Source organism: Bos javanicus, chromosome 29 (assembly GCF_032452875.1).
Source record: "Bos javanicus breed banteng chromosome 29, ARS-OSU_banteng_1.0, whole genome shotgun sequence".
NCBI classification, from domain to species: domain Eukaryota; kingdom Metazoa; phylum Chordata; class Mammalia; order Artiodactyla; family Bovidae; genus Bos; species Bos javanicus.
The window spans coordinates 24870691-24880371 of record NC_083896.1 but is presented as its reverse complement, the minus strand read 5'-3'; positions in this window follow the sequence as shown (position 1 = coordinate 24880371).

The following is a 9681-nucleotide window of genomic DNA, read 5'->3' as shown; positions in this document are numbered from 1 at the left end:
CAACCCACTCCAGTGTGCTTGCCTGGAGAATCCCATGGACAGAGAAGCCTGGCAGGCTACAGTCCGTAGGGTTGCAAAGAGTTGGACACAACTGAAGTGACTTAGCATGCACACATGTGCTATACAGTAAATTCTCATTACTTATCTATTTTATATATAGCAGTGTGTATCTGTTAATCCCATACTCCTAATTTTCCCCTTCCCTACTTCTCTTTCCCCTTTAGTAACTATAAGTTTATTTTCTATGTCTGTAAGGCTGTTTCTGTTTTGTAAATAAATTCATTTATGTTATTTTTTAGATTCCACATATGAGTTATATGGTATGTCTTACTTCACTTTTGTATTTGTCTTACTTCACTTATTATGATACTCTTTAGGATCATCCATTGGAGAAGGCAATGGCACCCCACTCCAGTACTTTTGCCTGGAAAATCCCATGGACGGAGGAGCCTGGTAGGCTGCAGTCCATGGGGTCGCTAAGAGTCGGACACGACTGAGTGACTTCACTTTCACTTTTCACTTTCATGCATTGGAGAAGGAAACGGCAACCCACTCCAGTGTTCTTGCCTGGAGAATCCCAGGGACGGGGAGCCTGGTGGGCTGCCATCTATGGGGTCGCACAGAGTTGGACACGACTGAAGTGACTTAGCAGTAGCAGTAGCAAGATCATCCATGTTGCTGCAAATGGCATTATTTCATTATTTTTATGGCTGAATAATATTCCATTGTGTGTGTGTGTGTGTGTGTGTGTGTGTGCGCGCGCACGCGCTCGAGAGAGATTGGATAATGCATCTTACCCAGTCATCCATCAATAGAAACTTAGGTTGCTCCCAGTCTTGGCTGTTGTAAATAGTGCTTCAGTGAACATTAAAGTGCATGTGCATTAAAGTGCATTTTGAATTAGAGTTTGCACCTTTTCGGGATGTATGCCCAGGAGTGGGATTACTGGATCATATAGTAGCTCTATTTTTAGTTTTTTAAGTCAGCTACATACTGTTCTCCATTTTACGATTACCAATTTATATTTCTACTAACAGTGTAGGAGGGTTCCCTTTTCTCTACACCCTTTCTATCATTTATTACTTGTAGACTTTTTGATGATAACCATTTGACCAATGAGTGATACCTCATTATGGTTTTGATTTGCATTTCCCAAATAATTAGTGATACTGAGAATTGTTTCATGTGCTTGTTGGCCCTTTCTATGTCTTCTTTGAAGAAATGTTTATTTAGATCTTCTGCCTATTTTTTGATTGCATTTTATTTTATTTTTTATTGAGTTGTGTACTCTGTTAGTATGTCAACTAATTTGGAAATTAACCCCTGATTGGCTGCAAAATGGAAATAAGAATTTTAACACACTATATTGTTACTAGAGAGCTATGTCAAAAGTCACTTAACTTTAGAGTCTGGGTCTGTCTGACTCAAAACTCTACGCTTTTTTTTCACTTTGTCTCATTTCTTCTCACATGTGATTACAAGCCCTAAATCATAAAGACACTTGACTTTTATATCCCAAAGGCATAATTCTCTTGCTGTTTTCTCATTTGGGCAACACTTGCCCCCAGGGTACTGACTCTTAGACATAAGGCTCTAAATAACTGCCCTTATTTTCACTTTACAAGAAGAATGAAGACTTACGGAGTAGAGAGTCTGTTTGAAGTTGAAATTAGTGTTAAAACAACAGTTGCTCCTCTTACTAAATCGTCCCAAGAGCAAGGAGTCAGCTGGCCTCTCTCTTCCCAGCCAGCCTTCCACGTCAACCCACACTAAAGCAAAGCAATATGCATCTATCTGCATAGTCATTAAAATGCACCGAGTCTCGAGTCTCGGAACTGGCTCCCCACACCCCCTATTCTACTGCCTGACAAAGGATTTGCGACAAAAGACCTTCTTCCCGGTTTGTAAAACAGTTGTGTAAAACTCGGACTGTAAAGTCACAGTTGACTGCTTTAATGTGGAACAGCTGGGAGGGTGTAGACGCATTGGCAGGTTGAGACAGGGACTAGGAATGATCCTCCATTCTGCCAAGGGTCGACTTAGTCACACCACCTGCTGCCCCTATTATGTCAAGAGCAAACCAGTCATGACAGCCTCAACAGACGGACACACGGCACCAGACGGTGCAAGGGAAGTTAAGAAAAGATAAATTAAGTGATCAATAAAGATAAGGGACCTGCTCAGCAGTAAATGGTGCTGACAGACCAGACAAAACATGAAGCAAACGGGCATTTGATAATGTGGGGGTGTGTGAGGCTTAGCGTCAACCTCAATAGTATTGACATTTTGGAGACCACTGGGACATTGGCAGTGGGTTTTCCTGGCTGGACTGACTTGCGCTGAAGGTGGTTGCCTTTGTGTTTCCATTGTACACATAGTAGGGTTCAGGATCCAGTTTGGAAGTGTAGTGAGCCGCATCCATGGAAGAGGTCACTACTGGCCTTGACCCAGGTCAAACTGGACAGTGCACGGTGGGTGAAATCTGAGGTTAAGGTCCGCAAAGTTGCTTCTATCCTTTGACTTATTTGTTGGACATTTATGTATTCTATCTGGTCTTTACTGAGCATCTCTTAGGGGCTAGGCACAGTGCTAGGCCCTAACGGGGATGGAGGTTCAACAGCGGTAACAGTGATGGTGGTACAAGAGTGCAGTCATTTTCCTGGAGCATGTCGTAGGCTAGTGAAGGAGCCAGCCCGTTCACTTTAGACAGCCCACTCCCAAAACAAGCGTAAGTATCATCTCTTAAGTGCTACAGTGGAGCAATGTACAGCTTGCTGGAAATTAAATCCGCTTAAAGGTATCAAGAATACTTTTACAGAGGAGGCTTGGAGGGCCAAGTTCAAGGAAAGGTGTTTCTGGCAGAAAAAATAGCACCAAATGCACAGAGATGTGACAGATTTGGGCTTCCTTCTTGGATCTGGATCTGGAGAATTCTCAAAGTCACAAACTACTCAAGGTTGAGTGATTTAAACAGAGATGTGACAGATTTGGGCTTCCTTCTTGGATCTGGAGAATTCTCAAAGTCACAAACTACTCAAGGTTGAGTGATTTAAACAGTATAGTTGAACTAATGGAAATAGGAGGATATTGTAAAGGAGAATGAAAATTAAAAATTTTTTTTAAATAAAATCTAATACTTCCAAGAAATTTTGGACTTTTCTATAAAGCTGTTTCAGGCTTTGTCTCCAGATATGCCTGAGGTCTGTGCTTATTCTCCTCTGTCACCAATTAAAAATTTTGAGACTAATGTAGGAGGTGCTCAGTTTGGTATATAGCTGGAAAATGAGGTATGTGGAAGGAGGGGTTAGGATAGACAGGAGGAGAAAGCGAGAACAAGGCTGATCAGAGAGGTGTGGCCATAGTGGGAAGGGTCTTGATGCCTCCCACTTAGGTACAATTGACAACATACAAATTACTTTTACAGAACTATTTCATTTGATCTTCATCATAAGCCAGTTAATGACTTTGCAACGGGGATAATTGAGTACATCTATGAAATTTGTTGCTTAATAATTTGAATTTTAAAAGGCTCTCTGACTGCAGTAACAAGAATGGACTTGATGGGGAAGATAAGAGAAATAAACTAAAATTGTTGAATGCCTACAAAATGCTGAGTACTTTATCATTCATTATCTTATGTAGGTTTGGCTACAGGTGACAGAGAACTCAGAATAAGATTAATTTAAACAAGGTTGGTTATTTTTAATTATTCTTAAGAGATGTTCAGAGGTAGTCTCTACAGATCTGGTACTGGAATCCCACTTTCTCAGGATTTAGACTCCTTCTGGTCTCCGTTCAATTATCTCTAGGGGCCACAGAGTTTTTTGAGTTCCAGCTATTATGGCTTTGTTCTTAGAAATAGGAAAGATGAATGAAATGCCAGGTAATACTCCTAGCTATATCTTGTGGCCAAAATCGAGTCATGTGACCATGACTAGCTGCAAAGGACGTTGGGGAATGTAGTCTTTTAAGGAGGCAGCAGTATGTGCAGATAATACGGAAGTGAATGCAGACTGGGGTCAACAGCTAGAAGTTTGGTCACAGAATTATTATCTGGGCGTGGAAGCAGTCCAGAGAAGTAATTATTTGTCCCGAGTCACAAAATTGTAAAGCAACAGAGCCTAGATTCATCTCTGGTTCTCCCTGAATCTGAATCTGATGCCACTTCAATTACAATGCTCCACCCGGACCTGGCCTGTGGGGATACGGAGTGGTAGTGGAGTTGTGAGTGAGGCGTGATAAAATTAAAGCTGCAAACATAGGAGTATGTGTAATAGCATAATACAGGTCAGAACTGATGAAAAAGTAGATTCTTATATCCTATTTTCAGTAATAATGATCTACCATTTCTAGAACCTGACTACGTATAAGCCTGTGTTTTATTTTTGATTGTTAAAACAATTAAAAAAATTTTTTTATATTGGTGTATGGTTGATTAACAATGTTGTGTTAGTTTCAGTTGTACAGCAAAGTGATTCAGGTATACATATACATATATCCATTCTTTTTCAAATTCTTTTTCCATTTAGGTTATTGCAGAACATTGCGTAGAGTTCCCTGTGCTACACAGTAGGTCCTTGTTGGTTATCTGTTTTAAATATAACAGTGTGTACATGTCAATCCCAAAGTCCCTAACTATCCCTTCCCCCACCCTTTCCCCCTGCTAACCATAAGTTCCTTCTCTGAGTCTGTGAATCTATTTCTGTTTTGTAAATAAGTTCATTTATATCAATTTTTTTTAGATTCTGCAAATAAGCTGTATCATAGGATATCTATCTCTGTCTGCTTAACAAGGCTTTATTTTACATTAGCTCCTTAATTCTCCCAAATTTGGGAAATAGTTATCATTATTTACAGATAAGGAATCTAAAACTCTGCTGCTAAGTCGCTTCAGTTGTGTCCAACTCTGTGCGACCCCATAGATGGCAGCCCACCTGGCTCCCCCGTCCCTGGGATTCTCCAGGCAAGAACACTGGAGTGGGTTGCCATTTCCTTCTCCAATGAATGAAAGTGAAAAGTGAAATTGAAGTCAGTCAGTCATGTCCAACTCTTAGCAACACCATGGACTGCAGCCTACCAGGCCCCTCCATCCATGGGATTTTCCAGGCAAGAGTACTGGAGTGGGGTGCCATTGCCTTCTCCCTAAAACTCAGAGGGGTTAAATAATATGCCCAAGTATAACTGTGTCTTAAGGCTTTATTTTTATGGCTCACTATCTCCCAATGTATCATTGGAAACCAATGAGTTTGCATTGATAGGTTTTTATTTATCAGTGTTTTATTTTTTTCAAGTATTACTATCATTAATGCAGAGCTGAAAGAAACCTTAACCCTCACTATTCAATTTCCTTTTCACTAATAGTGAAAACACAAGCATATAGATGTAATGACAGCCACGACGACAATGACAGCAATTATGCTTAAGGTATGCTAAGTGCCACCAGGCAGGTCAGTCTTCAACCTTGTCTCCCAATGCTGCCCCTTCCTCCACTCACCTTCTACTACCCATAGCACAGGAAGAGAAGTTGCTAATATGAATAACGAGAATCTAAAACATGGACTGGGTCATGGTTATCAGGAGACAGGGTCACTGTGTTAGAAAGCAGCTAGCATCTCCTCAAAACTGTGTGGTGAGCAGATCCACCCAGAGCTGTCATAGCAAGTATCCCTGGTCACCTCTCTCTCCCTCTCCCCACACCTCCTCATCCTGCTCCTGTTTCCTCTCTCTCTCTCCCCCATTTTCTCTCTCTCTTTCCAAATCTGGCCAACTTCTTTCTTCTTCCTTTCTTTGACCTCCCACCCCCATGAATCCACCAGAGGGTAGACCATGCTGAGATTTAAATTTCGGAGGAGAGTGGGAAGGCTCTCCCTAATCCTCAAGCTCAAACTGTGTGCTCCACCATCCCTTTGCCAGAACTCAGGAGCAGAGTGTGCAAGCAGCCAACTCAAAAATGGAACTTTGGTTTCCATTCAGCCCTTGTTCCTCAAGTGTTTATCTTCCTTCAAAGTGGTGATTGCAGGGCAGGCTTTGAACATGCCTGGGTTCCTTACTCCAATACTATCAGTTCATCCATCACCAGTTAAGAATTTACCATGTGCTCAGCACCTCACACAGCCACACAGTGACACACTAATAAAGCTGCTCTTCTCACTGACAAGGCATTCAAGGCCCACCAAGTGAAGGACTTGCTCAGTGCATGGCAGTGTCACCAGAGTCTGCTGGACTCTGCTTTCTCTGAAGGCTCATGTCGGTCCCCTCCAGTGTGCAAAGGGAACCGTGTGTGCCAGTCTAGTCTTGGCCAGGATCTGTGGCAATCCTAAATGAAGTGGAGGGTCCCTAGTTTTCCAAAGTTGTTCAGATAACGACCATCCTAGTCTTTGATGAATGCTTTGTATCTGTGAGCTGATCACAAATCAAGCCGTCTGTGGAATGGTTTCTGTTCATGAACTGGGCTCCACAGCCCTAGTCCTGAGAAGGCCATGGAAGTTCAAGCTTCATGTTGCCATTCCTGCTTCCTAGGCCCACCACATCCAAAATGATTTCAGCCAACAGCTGTTGGAGAAGGAAATGGCAGCCTACTCTAGTGTTCTTGCCTGGAGAATCCCCATGGACAGAGGAGCCTGGTGGGCTACAGTCCCTGGGGTCGCAGAGAGTCAGACACGACTGAGTGACTAAGCACAAGCACAGCAGCTGTAAATGTGATGGGGGTGGCACGTACCAGGCTGGCCAGCTTGTGCCACATTCGGCTGTTCTGCCTTCATCTAGTCAAGTTTTTCCTAGCAGTTTCTGGAGATCTTTTTCCTCCTCACAGGACACTTGCTGGTTTAAATAAGTGAGACATCAGTGGGTATCATGGAGAAGCCTGCAGTGGACTGGCCAAAGACCCCAGCCCTGGTCCAGACTCTTCTCCAGCCTGTGGCCTTTCCGATGCGTACCTTCTCTGCACACCATTGTCTTCAGCGGCTTCACAGTATTGACAAAAATTCTATTGAGCTCCAGTGAGTTAATAACGTGTTTAATGAGTTTTGTGAAATAACCAATTAAAAGCCACTTTTAGGTAATGTCTTCCAGAGTAGGATGTGACCTTTTTGAGAAAAGGGATCCGTGTCTTATTCTCCTTAGTTACCTGTGATGGTAGTGGTGGTGATTTAGTCACTAAGTTGTGTCCAACCCTTTGTGATCCCATGGAGTGTATAGCCCACCAGGCTCCTCTGTCCATGGGATTCTCCAGGCAAGAATACTGGAGTGGGTTGCTGTTTCCTTCTCCAGGGGCTCTTCTTGATCCAGGGATTGAACTCAAGTCTTCTGCATTGATAGGTGGTCTCCTGCATTACAGGCAGATTCTTTTACTGATTGAGCCACCAGGGAAGCCCCTAGTTACCTAACCACAAGAATAATACCTACCTTACTGGATGCTTATAAGAATTAAATGAAAATGTCAAGTACCCAGCACAGAGCCTACATAAATAAATATTAAATCTTTCCCAGTTTCTTGTTTTAAATGTTCCTGGTGGCTCAGAGGGTAAAGGATCTGCCTGCAATGTGGGAGACCCGGGTTCAATCCCTGAGTCGGGAAGATCTCCTGGAGAAGGAAAATGCAATCCACTCCAGTATTCTTGCTTGGAAAATCCCATGGATGGAGGAGACTGCTACAGCCCATGGGGTCGCAAAGAGTCGGACATGACTGAGCAACTTCACTCACTCACTCAGGCCTTAGCACATAATAAACATTAGTAATTATAGAGATAGGCAGTGTAACATATGGGTTAAAAACAACAATAACAATAATAATAACTGAGATTTATATTGTGCAGAGTCTGTATCAGGCATATATATCCACTCAGTCTTCATAAATACCCTTCTAAAGGGGTCCTGTTATTATTTTCATTTTAAAGATGAGGAAATAGGCAGGGAGAGGTTAGTTAACTTTCCCAAGACATCACAGCTAATACTTAGCAGAGCCAAGATTTGAACACAGACTGTTGGGCTTCAGAGTAAAGAGCAGAAACCTCAGACCATAAGTTCAATTGCAAATGGCCCTGGGTTCTTTACAACTCCTCTTATCAAGAGGCAGAATCTGTTTACCCACCTGGTAAGCCTGGTCTGGCCTCATGTCTTGCTTTGATCAGGAGAGTGCAGGGAAGTGACCATAAGTTCTGCCATAAGTTCTGAGCCTCGACCTCAGTAAGTCTTGCAGCCTCTGCTCTCACTCTCTTGAAAAGGTGCCTCCATCTGAACAAGTCTCCATCAGCCTCCTGATGGATGAGCAGAGGGAGGACCAGCTATCCTAGCCATCCCAGCTGAAGCCCAGCCATGTGAGGGAGACCATCCTAGATGACCCAGCCCAGCTACGCCAGCCAGGTCAGCAGAACTCCCAGCCAAGCCATAGAACCATAAGAAATAAGAAAATGGCTATTGTTTTAAGCCACTAGGTTTGGAGTAGTAATTAGGCTGATCTGCTTAAAGGCTGTATGTCCTTGGGACCATGGCTTAGCCTCCCCGAGCCTCTGTATACTGGAGTGGGTAGCCAGTCCCTTCTTCAGGGGATCTTCCCGACCCAGGGATCAAACTCCTGTCTCTTACATCTCCTGCATTGTCAGGCAGGTTCTTTACCATCTGAGTTACCAGGGAAGCCTGCTGTGTAAACAGGTGCTCAAAAAAACGGTAAATTCTTTCCCCATGAGGACTATATTATGCAAAGATAAACTTGAGAGGAATGCAAAGTGGCTTCAGTCAGTTCAGTTCAGTCTCTCAGTCATGTCTGACTCTTTGTGATCCCATGGACTGCAGCAAAGTGACTAGAAAATCACAATTACAAAAACTATAATTTGTAATCAAGTTATAAATCAGAATTACAAAAATTGAAGAAGATGATAGGTCCAAAATGCTTGGAACAGATAAGGAGGTCTACTGAATCTTGGCTAGAGGGGATTTTAGAGTATTGGTTGCATGATTAGATTTGAGGATCTTTAAGGTTGACATTTGATGAATCTATCTTTAAGAATCATTGTAGGAGCCAGGATAAGACTTCTCCTCTTCTCTTTTCCTCACCACCTTTCTAGCCAGATTTCCTTGATTGCCCACTAGGTAATATGGGGTAGTGGTTGAAATTTTGCATGCTTTATTGGTTGCTGCTGCTGCTGCTGCTAAGTCACTTCAGTCATGTCCAACTCTGTGCGACTCCATAGACAGCAGCTCACCAGGGTCCCCCATCCCTGGGATTCTCCAGGCAAGAACACTGGAGTGGGTTGCCGTTTCCTTCTCCAATGCATGAAAGTGAAAAGTGAAAGTGAAGTCGCTCAGTCATGTCCGACCCTCAGCGACCCCATGGACTTCAGCCTTCCAGGCTCCTCCGTCCACGGGACTTTCCAGGCAAGAGTCCTGGAGTGGGTGCCATTGCCTTTGTTGGGTGACCTTCTTTCTAACCCTGCGTTAAACACAGCAGAGAGTAGGGACTCAAAAATGTTAACTGTATTGAGTGTCAAGCACAGGGGATCCAATTGCTTTAACAGAAATGGAAAAAGTAATTAAAATCATAAAGACAGAGGAAGGTAGAAATGGCAAAATGTGTCTTTTACTGATTGGTCAAACACACATAAATGTGCTTCCTGACTTACTGGCTTGGTGTTTTGTTTGCTTTGTTTGTAAAGGTTGGATTTTACTGAGGGAGACCTTTGATAA